General features: G+C 39.1%; 1 pseudogene; it reads right to left on the bottom strand.

Moving 5' to 3' along the window:
* Nucleotides 1–10,978: 10,978 nt before the first annotated feature.
* Nucleotides 10,979–22,049, bottom strand: LOC132010522 (proteasome subunit alpha type-1-like; annotated as a pseudogene).
* Nucleotides 22,050–22,434: the final 385 nt, after the last annotated feature.

Raw genomic sequence — 22,434 nt, 5'->3', positions numbered from 1 at the left:
GGGATAGGGTCACTGGGTGATGGAGGATATGTCCTATGGTGAGCACTATGAATTGTGTAAGACTGATGAATCACAGATCTGTACCCCTGGAACAAATAATACATTATATAATACATTGTATCTTAACAAAAAATATATATTATCTTGCTTGGAGTCCATTGTTACCTTTTCCGAAAATAAATGTTTTAAGTAGTATGAGTGTGTTGTTACTGTGTGTCAATGTGTAGTATATTTCCATTTTTTTAGCTAAGTTTTTGCTTAAATACAAAGCTAATTCCAAGGAGTATGATACAAGTGTTGCTCCTAACCAGGCAAGTGGTTCAGTAGGTAGACCATGGGTTCAGAACCAGATGATTGAGGTTCCCAGCTTCTCACAGGCTATTTTCTGAAACACCACTTTGGCCAGTGCTTCTCATGCTTGTTTGAGAGGTTGAATTCTTGCAAATCACAGTGCTCCCCACAAAGCACAGTGGATGAATGGATGATATGTATTTCACAGAATGATATGATACAATTTTACTGGCAGAAACTATGGCTCTAATACATGGATACAGCATGCAAGAACAACCTGCCCTGAGTCCTTTTGGAAGTAAGCCTCAGTTTCGTCATGGGTAAAACGAGGGTAATAACACTATCTCACAGAAAGAGACCTTTGAATCCTTCAGGGGGAACCAAAGACGCGCTGGAGAGCTTTGCTCCCAGTGCTAATGTAACGATCACTGTACGACACACTAGGACTTCTACCATTATTTTTATTTTTTTTAGGTTTTATTTATTTATTTGAGAGACAGAGATCACAAGCAGGCAGAGAGGCAGGCAGAGAGAGAGGAAGGGAAACAGGCTCCCTGCCGAGCAGAGAGCTCAATGTGGGGCTCGATGTGGGACTCGATCCCAGGAACCTGAGATCATGACCTGAGCCGAAGGCAGAGGTTTAACCCACTGAGCCACCCAGGTGCCCCAACTTCTACCATTATTCAGCATCCACGTGTGCCAGATACTATGCTGAGCACCTTGCAAATATCTCACTGAACTTGAGAACTATTCTGCTAACTAAGTATTTTATTACCTCGGTGTTACAGATGAGGGCAATAAAAACGGTTCCCTGCTACAGATCATTGGCAGAGTTCATTCCTTATTCATCTTGCAATGGGCCACTTACCAGCCCATGCTACCAGCTCCTTCTCCCTTGCTAGAAATTCGCTTTCTTCACCAAAAAATTAACATGTGGATTTTGGCCAAGCAAGCCTCCATGGCACCATTAACCCTTTCTGAGTTAAAAAAATCCCTTTGACCTCCCATTGAAAAAATGTGAACCCTCTTCCCAGAAAAATGCACATAAGCAAATATGCCATCCTGCATTCAACTTCAAGTTCCCAAGCAAAGAACTTCTATCCTACAGAGTTTAGGAAGACAAAGAGGGCTTTTATGGGCTCCAAACTGAATATGACCTGCTATTCCAAGCACTGGCCTGAAATGTTTTCCTTAGCCATTTTCCTGATCATTTTATTTTTCAAATATTTATATTGATCAAAGATTAAACAAGTCCTAAATGTCAAAAATGTTTCTTGGCACCAGAGTGCCTATAGAGTTTCCAAATTTTTTTTAAGGCACTAGTCATCAAAGAGACTATCTTTTAGTAGTAGACAATATCAGTTGAGATTAGTGAATGTCCAAAGAACGCTTGTTTCTCTTTCTCTTGGTATCTAAATGAAACAAGATACTTAAAGCATAACAATATTATTTCTCCCTCCTGGTTTTTTGACATAAGAAGAGACTTGAGCTGTTGACAAAAAATACAGAGGTGGGAAACACAGAGTTTGGTGGTTTCTATAACCTTCAAATATGAAAAAAATGAAGCAGGAGTGGGGAGGGAGGCAAAAAGGGAGAGAGAGAAGACAGAGATCAGATATTTATACTCGGAATAATTTGAAATTAACCTTTGTTGTACAGCCTGTAGAGCCACAGTTTTCAAAGTGTGCCCTCTGAACCAGCAGCAGCATCTCAGGGAACTTGTTAAAAATGCAAATTCTCAGCCCTCACGTCGGCTTCTTGAGTCAGGATCTGTAGAGATGACACCCAGCAGCCTGATTTGAACAAGGCCTCACAGTGATTCTGACTCATGCTAAAATCTGAAAACCACGGGGGTGGACAGATCTTCTCTGACAGAAGTGACCCTGCCTGCTGCTCCTCCATCAAACCACTGATTCTGTCATGAACAGGGAACATGAGGGGCACGATGGTGAGGAGACTAGTGTTCACTGAGCAACGACTCCAAGTCAGGCTCCCCATGCTCGTGACCTCATTTCACGTCAAGCCCTAAGCATGTTTACTCTTATCTCCCTTTTAAAGCTTCTTCTTTAAAAAGAGGGAGTCTGAGAGATAACACCACTCCTCTAGCTTACAGTCCTACTGAGGAGTGGGCTCACGGTAGGAAATTTGACAGGTATAAAAAGTTATAAAGAAGAATCAAGGAATACCCACAACTCCACACAATTCAGTGTACTTCCGTGTAGAATTTCCCCCTATCTAAGACCCAATTTAAAGGCTACTTTGTGGTGTCTAACAGAGTTCAGGCTCCAGGGAAGGTTCCTTTCTCTGAGATCTGAAAACCCAGGAGCCAAAGCCTTAGCCCTCGGATATGTCCTGCTTCCCCCTCTGAAAGCAGATGTCCAGATCCCTTAACTCTCCCTTCATCCCTATGTATGATAATACACAGAAATAAGAACTTTGTGAATTAAACAAGTGAGCTGCAATAAATGCTGAAAGCTGCCCTAAAATGAAGTGGGAGCTAAGATCCTCCTCTAAGATTGAGCAGAAGTGACTTTAAGCCAGATGTAAAACAAGCTGTTTATGCTCAGTGCCCTAGAAAAAGGATGGAGGCTCGTTCTAAGACGTGTGCATCTTGTGCCGGGGGCTAGAGAGAACCGCTGTTTCTGGCACCCACCGCAAGTATCTGTCCCTGGCACCCACCGCAAGTATCTGTCCAGGGCAGGACATCATGGTCTCTGTACCACGAACCAGGCATTGTGCTCCAGAGTCAGGGAATGGAAGTCATCAAAATTCTGGACGGCACTTTGTGATGTTTGGATGGTTCTCTGTTTAACCCCCTGTGGAGGCTGGTGTGTGTCTGTTTCATGCCAGACTCAGAGAAAATAGTAAAGATAAAAGACACGAGGCTTAGGCTTATAGATGTTGTTTTCATAAAGTATTTGTTTTCCTTGCTGTTAAGACCACTTGTCCAAGTGAATCATTTTGAGTTGTGTTTGATTAAAGTACCTCCAAAAAAAAAAAAAAAAAAAAAAGCCAAATGTTTTTAGAATATATAGCTGTAGGAGCCAAACATAATGAGTTTTCTCTTTTTGGAAAGAAAGAAAGAGAGAAAGAATGGGAGGGGAGAGGGAGGGAGGGAAGGAAGGAAAGAAGGAAGGAAGGAAGAAAAAGAAAAGTTGAGCTCTTTTGCTTTTGCCACTGATTCTATGAAACCTGGACATAATTGCTGTCCCCTGGACCCAGAAGTCCTTAGCTTTCTCCTAACAAAATGAAAATGAAGACGACCTGCAAAGATTTTATATGGCAAAGGAGTGCCTGGGTGGCTCAGCCTGTTGAGTGTCTGATGCTTAATCTCAGCTCGGGTCTTGATCTCAGGGTCATGAGTTCGAGCCCTGAGCTGGGCACTATGCTGGGCCGGGAGCCTACTTAAAAAAAAGAAAAAAGATTCTCTATGATAGAGATTTGTTGTATTTAGCCTGTGGAGAATTGAAATTTACAATTAATAATTTCGTCAGAGGAATGCCTTTTAGTTTCAAGGGATCTTTATTATGTGTGTTAATGAGACAGTTTAGGATAAAGAAAGGAAGTGGTTTTGTTTTGTTTTTTTAAGATTTTACTCATTTATTTGTCAGAAAGAGAGAGAGAGCGCGCGCACAAGCAGAGGAAGGGGTAGAGAGAGGGAGAAGCAGATTTCCTGCTGAGCCAGGAGCCGGATGGATGTGGGAGTCCACCCCAGGACCCTGGGATTATGACTTGAGCCAAAGGCAGCCGCTTAACTGACTGAGCCACCCGGGCGCCCCCAGGAATTGGCTTCTAAAAAGGACACTACCGTGATAGAAGTTAAGGAGTAACACAAGATACTCACTTGTGAGAGAAAAGTTTCCTCATGTTTTACTTTCCTACTTTTGAAGAGGCAATGCATTCGTGTAATTCAAAATTTGTTTGGTGCAAAAGGACAGAGAGTGAAACAATCTTTACACGTCCCTGTTCTGCACACCCCAGTTTTCCTTTCCAAGGCTTCTGCAGAGCCACCAGGGTCTTTTGTGTTCTGTCAGAGGGACATTATGCATGAACAAGCAACACACATAGTTCTTTGACCCGATTTTCTAATGCCAATAGGAGCACAGTATTTGACACAGACCATTCCACGCCTTGTTTTTACGCTAAAAATGTCTCTTGTATATGTTTACTTTTCAGTATATAAAGGACTTTTCTCTATGTGATCTTTACCTTAAAATCATGCCCCATAACACAGGTTCCTTCTGTTTGTATCTGTTTTGTCCCGTACTTGATGGTTTTTCTGTGCTTTTTTGGTTCTAAGCCTTCTTGCAATTCCTCTTACATTTCATTTGGCATAAAGGACGATCGGATCTTTGTGCCGCAGTGACCCTAAGCTTCTAAGAACTCTGGTGATGATGGCACGTCTGAAGAATGTTTCTGAGGTTGGAACTTGAACCCTTCTGCAGAGACAGATATGAACGGGAGGTAAGGAATGAGGAGTAGAGACTGGAGAAATGGAGCCAAGATTAAAGAGAAAAGTAATGTGAAAGAACTAACATTAGGGATACATATATCCCTAATATATTCATCATTGATCATGATTTGAACGATCGAACCAGTAAAAGCTATTTTTCTATGAGGGGAGTCCAGTACGTGCAGAGGCGGCTAATATACTAACATAGTGGAGGAGGGATTACGCTGGATAGGCAGCTGGGATTGTGGGTGGTAGGCTACAGACATCCGCATCGTCTCTACAGATGCCGGATGCAAGTCGATATATTTATATAGCCAATTTGGAAAAAAAATCAAAAGGATTAAAAATGTACACATCCTATGAAATTGTTCAGAAACTCCTATTAAGAAAACAAGGATAAACAAATTCATCACATCATTTAAAACAGCAAAAAAATAGAAACCATCCAAATATCAAGCACAAGGGATTAACGAGTAAATCACGGCGTATCTGCAAGCTAAAATACTAGAGCTGTGACACGTTTACTGACATGAGAAAACGTTCTCCATAAATTTCTAAATTTAAAAGAAATTATAACAGCAAAAAGGCTCACTCTGTGTATCTATTTCAATGTAATGGTAATGGCAAATGTTCATTGAGACTCACCATGTACCAGACATTTTTAATATGTTAGTTCCTTTAAACCTTACAACTCCATAAATTAGGAGTTGTGAGGTTTTCCAGTTTGCCCATGTGAAAACTGAGATACAGAGCAATTAAGCAACTTGGATGCGATCACACAGTTGGCAGGTGGAAGGCTGGGACTTGCACCCCGGTGTTCTATCTATACCTATACGCTTAACCACGAGCGACAGTGCCTACCTATGTATCAAGAAACCTAAAAGACAAAAAAGAATTAGGCATTTTCTTTTTTCCTATGGCAACCATGATGCATCTCTGCATGGAAGGAAGACATCCTTTGAAAGCAGCTCAGAGGGACACTGAGGGAGGTGGGTCCAGGGTCAGTTGCCTGGCTGCTTTGCAAGGCTTTTGTTCTGATAAGGCTGATATGGGAAACTGAAATCAAGGGTAAACAAAAACTTTAAGGAGAACTTCAAGGGACCAAAATGAATCAACTCAGTACTTTAAACTTAATTCAATCACAAAATATGCCATGCAACTGTCTGGATGTAGAAAGAGAAACAACAATAACATAACAATAACAATAATAAAAAGAGAAATAACAACAACATAACAAATATGTATACATCTACATTTGAAAAGTGATCAACTACTTATTTATTCACATAATAAATAATTTCTTTAGTCTCTAATGATTGCATTAGGATACTCATTATTTTTTTAATTTAAATTTAATTAATTAACATACAATGTATTATTAGTTTCAGAGGTAGAGTTCAGTGATTCATCAGTCTTATATAACTCCCAGTGCTCACTACATCCTGTGCCCTCCTTAATGTAGGATGCTGTCTTAAAGTGAGTTCTCATCATGTACTTACAATCAAATTAAATTAAAATATTAAAAATAAAAGAGCAAAATAAGGTTCTTTGTTAAAAGATAAAACAGAATCCAAAAGTCTCCATACTCACCAAGTATACTGAATAATTGTGTAAGGAGACGTTGGTCATATTTTGTAACTTTTCCTGGGAAATGCTTTCAAAACCAGTTTTACTGTTAATTTATTATTCTACATTGTTTTTAGCAAAAAAAATCATTTCACCTACATGATTTACCATACTTGTCACCAAATGACCATGTTTCTAAAAGTTCAAACTCGCTGACAAAGGAGGCTTTGCCACTACAGAGACTTTGTTAAAAATAGATTAAAGCTTTTCAAGACTCAAAGAGCAATTCCTGTAACATCTTTAGTAATGTTAACATTGTCAGAGTAAGTATATCTTCCTAAGATGGCTCCTGAAATTCTGACATTTTATTTGTAAACAAAATCAGTCACATTACCTTTTGTTAATCACATATGTAACTTCAGGTTTTAAAAAATCTATTGTATAAATTGAGTTATATTTATATACACATATCTAGAATTTGTTTCAAGGCATGAGAGCACAGGACTCCTTAAAGTACACGAAACACTATTTTCCTCTTCATTGCATAATGGTCTAGGGCCTTGAGCAAACTAAAATAAAGTACACTAATTTTTCAGTTGTATGTTAAAGCCTTAAATCCGCCACATAAATATTCCAAAACCAAGTCGGAGCAGTAAGCTGATGGCTGGATGGAGAGCACAATCAGAGGGATTATTCTGTCTTTGAGGGAGCAGGGGAAAAGTGTTCCTTGACCTTCTGTACTGAAAGGCTCCTTTTCATCTGGTTTCAATTCTCTTGTTTGTGCACCTTGCCATATTTATTATTGAATTCCTGATTTCTGCTTGTTTCATGTTCCATGTTCCAATGATTTATGAGAAATTGCTGATCTAGATGTTATCTTTGGCACCCAGCGAATGCACAGAGCCCCCGAAGAATGCTAAGAGAATAAACGTGTTTTGAGCTGCACGACGCCCAAGTTCAACAGATCCATAAATTCATGACAAGCGCCAGCTGAAGATGCTTTAATAAGGCGTGTTTTTCTTCTTAAACACAACAGTAGCAAGGACCACAGGTATTTTTCCCTTCTTTGGTGGATGATTGCTAATAGAAATGATAAGATTTTGTCCTAAAATAGTGATTTGAGGAGAAATCTGGTCAAAGATAGTTTTGTTTTGTTTTGTTTGTTTTGTTTTAGTTTTCTAAAGATGAAGTAGCTGTGTTTTCTATATCAGGGATCTGTCCTGTTTGGTTTGACTAAGAAATGAAATATGCTAATAACATTTCAGTTAATTTCTAAATATCTCTGTAAAGCTGATTTATTCTATAGATGTGTAGGGAATGAGAAGGATCTTTTTTTTTAATGGTGGCCAAATTTCTCTTGCTTAACTAACTAAAGACTAATTAACAAGTCTAATGTGCTCAGAAAGAATCATTAATTAGATAAATTTTGCAGGCTGATCAAAATATTTGGAGAATTTTCCTTACACTTCTCTCCACTAGAGGGGGTTAAACACATCTCTAGAAAACCTTGTTCTCACTGAATTTCATCTTTCTAGGCAAGTAAGTCCTCCTGTATTACCAAAATATTATACCAAACACCTTGAAGTAGACATGTGTACTGATGTCCTTGCAGGCTTAGTGTTTTTGACCTTGTCTGTAGAATTTAATAATTTTTAAATTACTACAGAGTGAGACAAATAGTAATAATAATTAGGATATCAAGTCTTAATTATTTAAAATTACATTCCTCATTTATTTCCATCTTATTTCTTCAAGTAAAATCTGAAAAGCTGCATAGACAACATGTAAAGAAGCTAAGACATGAAAATATATGGTGCACTTGCAATAAAAGGTATATAATTGTAAAAGGTGGAAAGAAGTGCCCTTTTTCTATGATAACAAGGGAGAGAATGGATGCTTTTCCTTGTTGCTCTTTTGCACACATGCATCAGCTATGCTAGTACACCTTGAACAATTAATATATTTCTAGTTGATTTTAATACATCAAATGTTCAGTTCTGCAGGTCCAAATACTTAAATCCTAGGACACTTAAGGAACAATTGGAGAAATTAAAAAACTGAAGATTTCTCCTGTGAATTTCAAGAATTTTTAAATACATACATCGATCTTGGCAAAGTTCCAATGTGCGATTTCCAGATTGTTCTTTATGGAGCTCATCAACCTAATTTCCAAAACTCAAAGTTAAACACCGTGGGCCACAAAGTTTTTACATCTGAATGGCGAGATTCAGTATGATTTTCATTTTTCCTTATACTTTCCTATATTGTATTGTTTTTAAGATGTTTATTACTTTTGTAATTGGGGAAAATGTATTTAAAAATCTTGAGTTGCCAAACACACTTACCAAGTGCAATTAGTGGCACAATGATGAAGAAATGAGTTTTATTGAGACAGATTTTCTGAGGGATAGCTACTTACCTATTCTGCCTTCTGGGATTCAGAAATATAGCTGTAAATGTAATCTTTTTTTTTTTTTTTAAGGTTTTACTTATTTGGCAGAGAAAGAAAGAGAGAGAGAGAGAGCACAAGCAGCAGGGAGCAGCAGAGACAGAAGGAGAAGCAGGATCCCCACTGAGCAGAGAGTCCATGGGGGACTCCATCTCTGGATCCCAGGATCATTATCTGAGCCAAGGGTAGACACCCAACTAACAGAGCCACCAGGTGCCCCGCCATAAGTGTAATCTTGTATCTATCTAGTGTAGGTACCTAAGTCTCTTTTCTAAGAATTTTATAAAACAATTAAGAAAAACCAAACTCACACTAGAAACGATTTGTGATAAAGTTTAAAAACATTTAAATGAAGGCCAACACAAAAACAATATTATATAAATAGTGTACAAATAAAACTGTATTATCCTCAAACAGTTCTCAATTCAGAAGAAACTGTGAATCAGAAGCTACTGATGAAGTTACTAGGAAAGCCATGGTCGGGTCTAGATTCTTGAATTCTCATAGCCTAGTTCAATGTCACCCATTGCTACCTCTTTGGGCTCCTTGTGGAACCAGATCACATGCTACACTGAGCCCTCACTCAAACATTTCATTTTGTTATGTTATGTGTGAATTCATAGTCTTTCTATGTCCAATTGTTCAAGGCTCAGACTTTAAAAACAATGTCTTCTTTAATTATCATGTTGCTATTGACCAGCTACTTCGTCTCTGATTGCTAGAGCACAGACCTTTGCAGATACAACTCTGTTCCAATGTCATAAATGCCCGCTGTTGTTCCCTGTTACAAAACACCTTCTTCTCTCTCAGACAATGGGTGCAGAAGGGTTTTTAGACCCCTGGACCTGCCAGGCAGTGCCCTAAGTGTTTTCCTTGAAGATGTAGGCTGTCACCCATCCTTACAGGCTAGCTCTGTCTTCTCCTCACACCAGTTAGGACTTAGGTCCCTATCCTGTTTTGTACAAGAAACACAGCCATTCCCAGCATTTGGAAATTTTTTTAGAATACACTTTATTACAGATCCCAAAGGAGAATCAGTAAAGAAGTCTTATGGTACACATTTTCAGCAAACCACTGCAAACATCCAAATCGGAGTTGACTCTCCCTGACCCCTCGCAGAGAGGACCTGGCCCCACTGGTGCCTTTCCTTCCTCCAGTCACTCACCTGCAACCTGACTTGCCTACTTGTACAACAGTCCCCAGCAAATTAGAAGCCCTCTTTATAAAGTGAAGGGGAATTATGAATAACGATTTTATTTTCTTCTGTTACCTTCACACTAAATGGGCACAACGAGGCCTTGTAATGAGTTTCCTCACCCCCAGTTTACATTAAGGGAGCCCCAGGGACAAAGCCAGGTTTTCTCCAGAGCTTCATTCCATAGGACTACACAATGTCTATTTCCTTGTATAATCAAAAGGTGTCTGTATAACTCTTGCATAAATGAGTGTGAGATACCCAAATCAAAATCCAGACAACTACAGATCCAGGGATGGCTTTTATAAGGCAAGACAGGGGGAAAAAAACCCCACAGAATTATGTTTTTGTTTGTCTCTTTGTTTTAATAATGAAGGAAATGATCTCAAGTTCAAATCCAGCTTTGAAGTTTTCTTCCCACCTGAGTCACATCAAAAGAAAAAAAATCATTTTTAGGCATCAAGAATTTATGTAGAATAACAATAAGCCACACATTACTCCCCCCAGGCAGATGAAACAATTTTATTTCACAGTTGTCTTCATTTTTTTTTATTTTATTTATTTATTTGACAAAGAAATCACAAGTAGGCAGAGAAGCAGGCAGAGAGAGAGGGAAGCAGCTCCCCGCTGAGCAGTCAGCTCAATGCAGGGCTCAATACTAGGACCCCAAGATCATTACCCAAGCCGAAAGCAGAGGCCTAACCCACTAACCCACTGAGCCACCCAAGGTGCCCCCTCACAGTTGTCTTTAAAACCACAAAGACACTATGTTCTTCATATAAAAACATTAGTACAGATAACTATACTTTCTAGAAAATGATGGTATAGAGCCTGTCAAAGAAAAATGCACACACCATTATATGATTTCAGACAAGTTGCTTGGGAAAAAACACACATGGACTGATTCCCAAAACATACCATAGGACGACCCTGCATCTTTTGGTTCACAGTATAGATTATAATCACCAGTAGTGCTCCTGCATTCTTACAGGCTTGATAATACGCATATAGACTGGTTTATGACTTAATGTTGCATCGGTTCATCAGCCCTTTCTACAGGTTCATCAGCAGGTTGAGCAGGCTGTGCCCTTCACTGTGGTCTTTCTTCAAGATCTTCCAGGAATGGAGATACATCATCATCATAAACTCCCAAGTCTTTACCAACAATTCCAATGGAAACATTCTTTGTAGTTAGGTCCTGTTCTGCAGGAAGTGTCCCTTGTAAGACATGCAGAACACGTTTAACCAGTTCATTCAAATTGCATTCCATAAACCCAGAGATGTGTCTTTCCAGGTAAGTACAAGCTGAGAGAGAACGGGCTCCAATGGACAGGACTCTACAGTCAAAATAGTTAGCAGATGGACAGGTATGGAAAATGTGAGGGCCCATATCATCATAACCAGCAATAAGCAGTCCAACACCATATGGTCTCTGGCCATATTGTTGTGTTGGTGTCTGGGTCTTGCCTCCAATTAGAGATACAAGATGAGACCCAGGAAGAGGTGTGTCAAATACAAATCTGGAATCCAAACTCTCCTGGAGCATAACATTACAGAACAGTCTAGCATCGGCAGTAAGTCCTGTAACTGACATACCAATATGCTTGTCCACATGGAGAATATTTTTCTGCTGAGTTACAAGCTCTGACTGTGCTGTCTTCAATGCAACCAACACGGCATGAGGTTTTGATTTCAAACCAACTGTGGCTGAATCTTGTTTGACAACTTCCACTGCCTACTCAATTGGATGAATCCTGCCCTGAGTGCTCCAAACAGTGACCTCATTGTCATATTGGTTGCAAAACAGGGTTCCAGTGCGGATCTGGCTGCAGCTTCCTGCACAAGTGTGGACTGAGGAACGCTAAGCCACAGATTCTTAACCCCAGCATTTATAAAGATGCATGCAGTGGGCCTGGGTGGCTCAGTCGTTAAGCATCTGCCTTCTGCTCGTGTCGTGATCTCACGGTCCTGGGATCGAACCCTGAATCGGGCTCTCTGCTCAGCACGAAGCCTGCTTCTTCCTCTCCCACACTCCCTACTTGTGTTCCCCCTCTTGCTGTGTCTCTCTCTGTCAGATAAATAAATAAGTAAATCTTAAAAAACAAAAAAAAAGATGCGTGCAATATAAAAATACACGTAAAAGAGAAAGGGAACACTAGGTATTTCATTGAACAAAAACCTGTCGTCAATGTTAGTAGAAGAAACTGATGTGGTAAAAAAGGCCTAGCAGGAAAAGACCTAGTAAATACATCATAAACACTGACACTGCTGTGGTGCATGATTCTTGTGTGTGTATAATCTTGTATCTATACCAGATTAAGGTTAAGTGTGTAGTAATAATACTAAGGTTTGGCAAATGGCTATAATGGAAGAAGGGAACTGCAATTATTTAATCTGAAAAGAGAAATCTGAGGAGAAAATCAATAGGTATTCTATTAAAGATCTACCAAAAGCAGACACATTTAAGACGAATTAGAAAGCATTTCTTAAGTAGCAAAATCACGGTATTCTGGAATGTAATGCCAAGGAAGGTAGGCAGTCTCCTTCCATAGGGGTTGTTTGTTTGAAGGGAAGGAAAGATCACCACCTCTCTTTCAGAAGCTAAGGTGATTTTGTTTTGTCTGGAGAAGATTAAATGATCTCTCCACTATCAGTTTATACTGTAGGTACACTGTGCTCTGTGTTATTTTTCAGATGTTCTTAAAGACAGCGGAAGACCAAGACGCACTTTTCAGAAGGAAATTCGGAGGTTTACTTCTAGTCATATTACCTATAATTAACTAATTTTGGATTTTTAAAATTTCTTATAGTACCTTCAAAAATAAACTTTTGCATAATTATTTCTCTTATTTACTAAAAAAAAATTACCAGAGAATCATAAGCTATCTTCTAAAAGCCTTGGAGACCGCTGTATTTTGGAATTCAGTACTTTTCTAAATTTGAAAAGATAATCTGGCACAAATACCATATATTATGCGACACCTCCAGCAGAGCCACAGCAGTGTCCATAATCAAACATGTTAATATCTTTGCAGTGACTCACAAAAACATTCACACTAAGTGAGGAAAAGACTATAAATAGTTTCACATCAATATAGGCTATATTTTCCCATCAAATAAGTTACAAAAATCTTTGGCTTTCAGAATGGGTTACATGACAAAGTATAGAATGTCCAATTAAGTTTGAATTTTGGATAAACAACAAATAAGTTTTTGGAAATGTCCCAAATATTACATTGAACCTACTTACACTAGAAATGTTATTTAGTGTTTATACAAAACTCAAATTTAGCTGAATTTCTTGGTTTGTTTGTTTGTTTTCAAAATCTGGTTTTTATATTTCAGAATCCCAACAAGTGATTGTGGACCTGTTTCTAGAAATGTACTAATTGAAATACTATTTTTTAATTAACATACAATGTATTACTTGCTCCAGGGGTACAAGTCTATGAATCATCAGTCTTACACATTTCACAGCACTCACCATAGCACATACCCTCCCCAGTGTCCATCACCCAGCAACCCTAACCCTCCCACCCCACCACCCCCCAGCAAACTATGAAACCATAAGAGACTCTCCTAATTGAAATACTATTAACAGCTATCTTAGGAGAAAAGTTTGGTTTGGGTATTTTTTAAGGGGGTCACAAAAAGCAAAGTTTTTAAAATATGCTATCAATAACATGTAAAAAAATAAGACCTGTGCAAATGCACCCATATTAACAACTCAAGATATTTTAAAAGTTAGAAGTAGCATGGCTACTCCAAAAATGATTTTAATTTGCATCTCTTTCTGGCTCCACCTTAAAATTCTTTACCTATAAAACATTCCTTTAATAAAATTCATGAAATTCTCATGTAACAAAGATATAGCTCCATCTAATGGAAAAAATATCCAATTACAGCCCTTCATGAAGCTAGGACTATTGTGTAAAACTATAAAGCATATGTAGACTATACACAGTCATACACACACACACACACACACACACACACAGAGTGGATGCTTATCTGTGCCTCTCTGGTTTTTTTTTTTGAAGCCAGAAAGGACCCAAAAGTAAAGTAGTCATAGCTTTTGCAAGATCTGCTCTTTTACTTATATTGGACTCTGAAATATAAAAACGTAAGTATATTTATATTTCATAGTCTATTTTATATATATATGTATACACATATTCATACATGTAAATATAAATATAAATATTACACTTTCTTGTGTAAGCCTTCTAGGCCAAGGGCTTGAGGGTCCTATAAAGCCTTGTGAATTTGAAGGGGAGCAGAATATGTCACCCCAAAATATGCCACTTTGGCATATAGATTATCTTGAATTAAAATTACTTGAGAAACAGTCAGTACAAGGATAATCAGAACCTCCTCTGTGCCCCCTGAGAACAGAAAATAAATTCCCCATGTGAAAGTCACCTTCATTGTACTAAGAGGATAGGAAGGATTCTTATCACCAAAGACACAATTTAGGGCTGAGAAAGCTGCAAAAACAAATCTTGTTACTTCTTTATTAATTTGCTACCCTAAACCCAAACCCCTTTGTTTTGTCAATTCTTCACAAATTCATTGTTTCCTTATCTAAAAGGCATAAAAGCTTCCTGCTTTGGTCACTGTTTTGAATATTTCATATTTTTATGGGGTTCTTGTGCATGCAAAATTAAATTTGTTTTTCTCCTGTTAACCTGTCCTCTGTCAATTTAAGTATTAAGTTAGTTAAAGAACCTAGAAGGGAAGAAAGAAAAATTTTTCTTCCCTTAAAAATTGCATGCGAAATATTGTATGACTTGAATGTGTGCATTTTTCTGGAGAGAGATTTAGATCCTTACTAAAGGAGCCCATGATCCACTAAAGGTTACAAAGTTTTTGCTGTACTACCACGTGCTTCTCCCCAGGGACTATTCGCAGATGACCACAAACTAACCCAATACCAGAAGTTCCTTCTTGCTGCTGGCTGGGCTCAGCGCTTAAATACTGAGCCTGAACCAAACACAGGCTTCACTGTCAACAAGAAAGAGCCTGCCCCATGAAGTTTACAGGCTTTTTTCTTTTTTTTTTTTAAGATTTTTTTTTTTTTTTGAAGTAATTTCCACACCTAATGTGGGGCTCAAACTCACATGCATTTTTAAAACAAATAACAGCAAGATCTAGCAGATGTGGAACCAGGGACTAAAGGTAGGGTCAGAGACAAAGGGCATTAAAATAAGCAAGTCATTCTTTCAAAATTTTCAGTTTATCTCATTACCCTTCTTGTTAAAATAAAGATAGTTCAGCTTTCCTACTGTTTTCATTTTTCTGAAATTTTATTAATTTATCACCCCATTTAGAAGGGAAAACCTTCTATTCTGGAAGCACTTCAGTTGACATTTCTCAGTATTAATTTTATTTATAAATAAACCACGTCTTCCTTGTGTAAGGTATTTGAATAAGAACTGTTATAATCAAAGGTTGATTTATTTTGGAAATATCTCCCTCTTGAGGTCATTATTATTTATGCCTCAGGAGATTATAAACTCCAGCACTCTGTTAGATACCAGTGGGTAGAAACGGAGGTTAAAAAGGGCAAACGTCTTGGAGAACACTCTAGACGCACCTATTAACATTACAAAACCCATAAATACTAAGGTCTGTAGGCAAAGACAGTCTTGCAAGCAATATGTGGTCACAAAAACTATAAGCCACCTAATGTCCAGCACTGGGACAAAGTGTGCTAATAATGCTCGCCACAATGAAATAACATGGAATTCCTAAAAGCTAGAAAATCTATGAGTACTGACATGGATTTCTCTCTCCTAGACATGCTTGCACATACATTTATACATATATAAAATTGTCTCCAGATGAATATTGGTAACAGTTGTTGCCTCAGTGAGAAGAAACCAGTCTGCAGGGGTCAGGAAGAAGACATACATTTCACTGTATACCCTTTTACATATGAACTAAATTTTTAGCCATCTATTTGTATTATTTGTAAATTTTAAAAATCCAGCAAATTAAATGTTGCATATTTTTGAAGTAGAAATTAATTACAAAAAGTGCACAAGTCATATGTGTAAAGGACAACAAATGTTTACAAAGTTAACATATCCAGGTAACAAAAACTCATACTGAGGAAAAAAGCACTATCAGTATTTATTTAAAAGAAAATCCCAGACATTTTATCATTTTATCTATAAATATTTCAGTATGTATCATTTGTGAAAGAACTGCAATCTAAAATGGAACCAGAGGAAATGAGAGAGAATCTCACACATGTACCTTTAGGAAAACAAGACTTAAGAACTGAGAGACTGATTTCCTGCAAATGCCTGATTTACGGAAGACTGACATTTAGCTCCTGACCAGTGAACATCCACCAAGAAACTCTTGCCTTCCTCAAGCCAATGAACTTATTGTGTGGACTCTGGCTGGACTCTCCCTTTGCACTCCTTGCCCATAAATACAGTCCACCCCAAACACACTCACCTGTACCTTGTGGAGCATACATTTTCCAAACTGCAGTTCCTCCACTAATAAACTCTATTACTAATAATTTAAGCTTGCCTCAGCTTACCTTTTATTTCAGTTGATTCTTAACAGATAAAAATATAACCTTAATGCCATGACCAAACCCAATAAAGTCCACAATAATTAAATGCCATTTATCTTGCAGAATGTCTCACATTCTGGATATGGCTAATTGATTGAATCCTCCTGGTGGGATTTAACATGTTCTTTATCCACTGCATTTTTTGGAAGCCAGTAGATAGACCTGAGAATATGCTTCTTGAGTTGGTAAGTAAAAATGTTCTACCATGTTGAGGAAATGCTATAGATTTTTGTAAACCAATGCACAGAGGCTCACAAATAATGACCTGAAAAGTCCCCAAGCAAGGAAATGTTTAATTTTGCTGAAGTGAGCATTGCCCCATGTGTTTTGTTGTTGCTGTACCACCCATTACATTCACATGGAACCAGAGTCTTGTCTTACACAGTCTGATGAACTCTAGGCGGAGATCTCAATGGTCTTTTCTGAGTTCTGTGATGTTGTGTAGTATAAGACGCACTGCAGATGCTCACGAGAGTGTGTTCGTAGATTAATCCAACAGATGTTAATTGTGTTTTCCATTTACAGAGTACTATACTTTCGACTACTGTTTCTGTTCTCAAGAAGACTGAATTGGTAAGTCAGCGTGTGTTCAGGAAGCAAATGCACATGCTCCTTTAAAGCGTGAAGGCAGTAAAAAACCCAGCTGTGCATGTTATAGAATTACAGAGTAGAGTGGCTTGGTGGGGTTCATCATGTAAACACCAACAGCAAGATCAGCTTTGGAGCTTAGCAACAAGAATTGGCAGCAGATCTGAGCTGATGAAGACCCCAGAAATATCTGGTATAGCCTCTTCATGACATGAAGCCCAGGAATAGCAAAGGACTCTCGTGGCTGATGAGGGATACAGTTTAAGATTAAAACGAGATGTTCCCGCTGCTAAACTTAGTGAAAGCCTGGGTAGGTTCCATTCAAGATAATTTCTTTGTAGGTAAACTGCTCTGTTTTGTTTTCTCTCCTAAAAAATCTCTTAGGATTTTCTATTTATCCTGTGGAGTTCTGAAACTTTTTCAGGATGTGTCTAAGTATGAGTTTTTCCGTATGAACATCTTGCCTGGCTTACCACTCTCCCTTGAACTGTGGGGATTCAAGTTTCCTTTAGGCTGAGGAAAACTTTCTTCTGTTCCTTGTATTTCCATTTCTGGGTCAGTTGTTTCAATTTGTTCATCCCATTTGTTTTTCTGTGATGTTGTTTGTTTTGTTCATTTTTGGTGATCTTTGGTTGATCCTTCCACATTTATGAATAAAAAATCAGGTTAATTAGTTGACTTGGGACCCATTTGCAGTTTTAGGAGTTTACCTAGAAATGTACACGGAGATCAAGTTGACCTCGAAGTATTCACAGGCTAGTGAGGAAGGAAAACAAGTAAACAAAAAATCTGTCAAAATGTCAGCACACCTGTGTTGCAGTTTGAGCAAAGAGAAAAAGGTGGTGGGATTAGTTTATGTGACAGAGGGGTCCAAGTGGGCCTCTCCCACAACTTCCGTAGCTGTCTTCAGCTGCTCCAGGGTTGGGCTGGATGCAGGCAGGCTGCAGAAAAAAGGGAAGAGCAGAAAAGTTCTGACTTAAGAGCTATGGTTTGGTGGTGTGGCTCTCTGGACAAGAAGTTTAAGACTTTTTCTTTCTCTTGGAGGATACGCTTCTGAATTTCTCAAAGATTTATCACTGTGAATCCTTAGCTGCAACAGTTGTGACACAGGCAATGCATTTTCCTAGACTTTACACTTACTACCTATAGCCCCTGAGTATTTGGTGACACATTCTACAGATTCTTTTCACTTGAGAACTCATCTCTCTTCCAAGTAGTTCTCTTAGGTAGACAAAAACCTCACCCAGGCCTGGTCTTTCCCTATGGACCACATCTGTTCCAGAAGAAACACTAGTTCATCCCTGCATTTGTGAAAACTCACCTCTCATCACTCTGTCGTTGTAGGTAAACTGCTCTGGCCACTGAGTTTCCCAAGGGTGAGTCAAACATGCAGGAGTCTTCAATTTCTCATATGTCCTGCAAGCAGGTAGTGAACTAAGGCTTACAAAACTGGAACCTGAGCAGCTCTTCTGTAAGTTCTGCAGAGACTGTAAACACCTCACTTTGGAAAGTGGGCACATTTGGCAACTTTAGTTTTGTTCTGTTTGGGGGGCCTCAACTGAAAAGGGAAAGACAAGGTCCCATTATAAAAGCTTGTTTCATGCCTAAATGAAAAGTACAGAGGTGATGAAATAAGGAATCTTCCCTGCTGTTCCTTCCAAGCAGTGGGCCAGCTCTCATGACTGATTTTATTACAACAAATGTGTTTGCCAGACAGCCTCTATCAAGCCAGTTTTTGGTCTCAGGCAGGGTAAAAACAACAACATCAAAAAAACCACAACCAAACAAATGGAAACTAACCTTGGTTCCCCAAGAAGCTGAAGGGAGCCAGTTGAATGTACATCACTATGAGAAAGGATTACCTGGCAGAGAGGAGGTTAGAAACATGTTTACATTAAGCCATTTACAGAGCCATCAGCATTGAAGTCAGACAGGCCTGGATTGAGGTTTTAATTTGGAACTTATTTGCTCTGTGACCATAAGTGTTTAGCAATCTCAGCTCTTGCTTTCCTGATTTGTCTGAAAGGGAAGTAACAGCTAACTTGCAGGATGGCTAGAGAGATTAAATGAGATATAGGATATAAAGATTCTGAAAGAGAAGGCCCCCAATGAACAGTAGCCACTGAACCACCCCTCCATAGCCTAGAATCCCTTTGTTATTCTTTGTTCCATTAATTCCTACCTTTCCTATTTAAGGAAAGAGCTCAGGGTCAGCCTCATCCTCCAGAAGGCTTTTCTGGATTCCCTTTCCCACTACTCATGATATAGGTGCTTCCAAAGCACCTTGTTATTGTTGGGTCTGTAATCAAAAGAGCAAGACTGATACAAAGCGAAGGTCAAGCAAAGCTCTATTTCACACCAAGCATCGAGAATCAAACTGACCGGCCAGGACCCTCTCTTACAAAGAGGCGACCTCTCTCTGCCTTACAGACTAGCTTTTAAGGGCAAAGGCCACGTGGTTGGGCCTGGCCATGCACAGGTGGCCAATGAGATTGTAACACACAGAGAAAGCTACATAGTCACGCTAGGTCACACATAAGTGACCAACTGAATTACAATTTACCTTATAGTAGATATTTGAACTAGCCTATCATCTTGGTCAGAATTGGCACCCAAAAGGCACCCAAAGGGCGGGGCCCATACTCCTTGTAGCTAGGGAGACAGTATAATCTCCCACTGATTGGATACCTCCACCTGGCCTGACCCACCCTTGTATTTGGGCTTTGTTACCTGGGACTGGTTTCCGGGACTTGTTTTTAAGTAGGTTCCCCGGGGCTGCGGGGGAAGGGGGGGGGGAGGTTGTCAAGGGCGGTTTAAGTTTTACTGCATACACAACAAAATCACTGTTTAACTGGATGGAGCTGCTCTGGTTAAATAGGCCCTTACAGTTATGTCTCTATCATGGCACTAACCACACTTAACTGATTGTTCCTATGTTTGCTTCCCCCATTAGAACTGCAGGCTTCCTGAGTACAGACAGCATATCTAAATCACCCATAAGCTCTCAGGACAGGGCCCGGCAGAACAGAAATCAACAACCACACAATTGTGACATGTGTGGGATCTGTGTAATTTACCATCCTGCTTCAGAGAGATACAGAAAGAGCATTTGTATGTTAATAGATCCTGGGATGCCTGGGTCACTCAGTAGAGTAAGCATCTGTTTTAGGCTCGGGTCATGTTCCCAGGTTCCCAGGATCAAGTCCTGCATCAGGCTCCTTGCTCATAGGGAGCCTGCTTCTCCCTCCATCTGCTCTGCCTGCCACTCCCCGTTTATGCTCTTTCTCTGAAAAAAACATAAATAAAATCTTAAAAGAAAATAGATTTCTCCCTTGGGGGAATCAATCATCCAATCAATCATAACTGAGAACAGTAGATCTCTGATTCCCAGTCTGGGTTTTTAAATCATAGAAGCCTAGAACAGGGAAAAACTTTCGAGAGTACCACATCAAGCTGGGGAGGGGCATATGCTACTCTCAAGGAGTGTGCATGTCTTAAAAAAAAAAAAAAAAAAAAAAAAAAAAAAGCTTATTTAACACTTTAAGTTTACATTTGGGAAATTTAAAGAATCTTACTTTGCTGTGTTTTGGACTAGAAATCCCAAAAAACCTTGGTTGGTGTGCATATATATGCATCAGTTATATCATGGGGAGGACAATCAGAACTGCATAGGGCAACACCAAGTATCTGTTTATCAAAAGGAGGCAGGTTACTAAACTGCTAAACAATGGCCTGTTGGCAACTACTTCACATACAGATCTGCCACTGCAAAGAGAGCGGTGTTCAAGGTTACAGGGCTAGGAGGCAGCACAGGCAGTCTCCACCTCCAGATTAGTTCTCCTCTACTGCCCCATGACTGACTATGGCCTTGTGCAGAGAAGTGGCTCAGCCCCAGGATGGGAGAAGCACTGGGTGAGGACTGAGAGATGGATGACATGGTGTGATCTTGGGCAAGCCAACATTTGAGACTTGTTTCCTCATATGTGAAGTGGAGAAGATAATATTCTGCCACCCAGGGCTGTTGACAGATCAAAAAAGAAGAGAAGGTCCTTTATAATTTAAAAGAGGCCTTGCTGGCATTTAAATCATCCAGCTTACAAAAGAGTAGGCACAATTAAAGCAGTAAATGTAGACACTGCAATCACCACAGCATAACCACAAAGGATTTTGTGAGTAGGAAAATCAATGCTAATTAGAACTTCCTCACTACTTCTTAGTCAGGGGGTAATGGTGTAAGTGGGTAGCTACACAGAAAAAAAGAAATGTAAACTGGATTTACTTGTCAAACTATAAACCAGGATAAATTTAAAATAGAAGGTAGACTTAAATTTTGAAAGCGAAACCACACATGCAGTGGAAGAAAACCTGAATGAAGTCTTCTAAAACCTAGAAATGGGAAAAACTTTTCCAACTGCGGCTCAAAATCCTGAAGTAATGGGGCGCTTGAGTGGCTCAGTGGATTAAGCCTCTGCCTTCAGCTCAGGTCATGATCTCAATGTCCTGGGATTGAGCCCCCCAACAAGCTCTCTGCTCAGTGGGGAGCCTGCTTCCCCATCTCTGCCAGCCTCTCTGCCTACTTGTGATCTCTCTCTCTCTCTGTCAAATAAATTAAAAAATCTTTAAAAAAATTCTAAACTAATGAAGAAAAGATTAGTAGATTTAATTACATAAAAATAATGCCTCTAGAGCAACAAGACAAAACGAACACCATAAATATGGGGAAAAGACAAGTGACAAATTGAAAAGAAAATGTGCAACATGCATCACAGATGAGGGTTTAATAGCCTTATTATGGAGTGAGCTTCTCAAAATAAAGAATAAAAAGACCAAGAATCCATATATGTCCTACAGATATCAACAGGTGGCCCACAGAAAAAGAAATGCAAATGGTCCTTACCTTTGACGTGGCACTCATTCTCACTCCTAAGAGAAATGAAAATCTAGACTATCTTGAAAACCATGTCTCATCTATCAGATACACCAAAAAATGTAAAATGGACACTATACTCTGTTGGTAAGTCCACAGGAAAATGGACATTTTCATACATTGCTGGCAGGAATGATAGTGGAGGGAGAGGAATTTGGCAATATGTACTGAAATTACACATTCATCTATCTTTTTACATAGGAATCTCACTTCTATGAATCCACTCCAAAGATCTGACAGCAAAAGTAAGAAAAGATATGTGCAGGAGGTTCATTACAGCACTCATTATAGCAAAAGGTTGGAAACAACTCAAATGCCCATCAGTAGGGAACTGATTGAATAAACTATGCTATATTCACAAAGAAGTGACTGA

This window comes from Mustela nigripes, chromosome 2 (assembly GCF_022355385.1).
Source record: "Mustela nigripes isolate SB6536 chromosome 2, MUSNIG.SB6536, whole genome shotgun sequence".
In the NCBI taxonomy this organism is placed as follows: domain Eukaryota; kingdom Metazoa; phylum Chordata; class Mammalia; order Carnivora; family Mustelidae; genus Mustela; species Mustela nigripes.
This window is presented reverse-complemented; position numbering and strand designations above follow the sequence as displayed.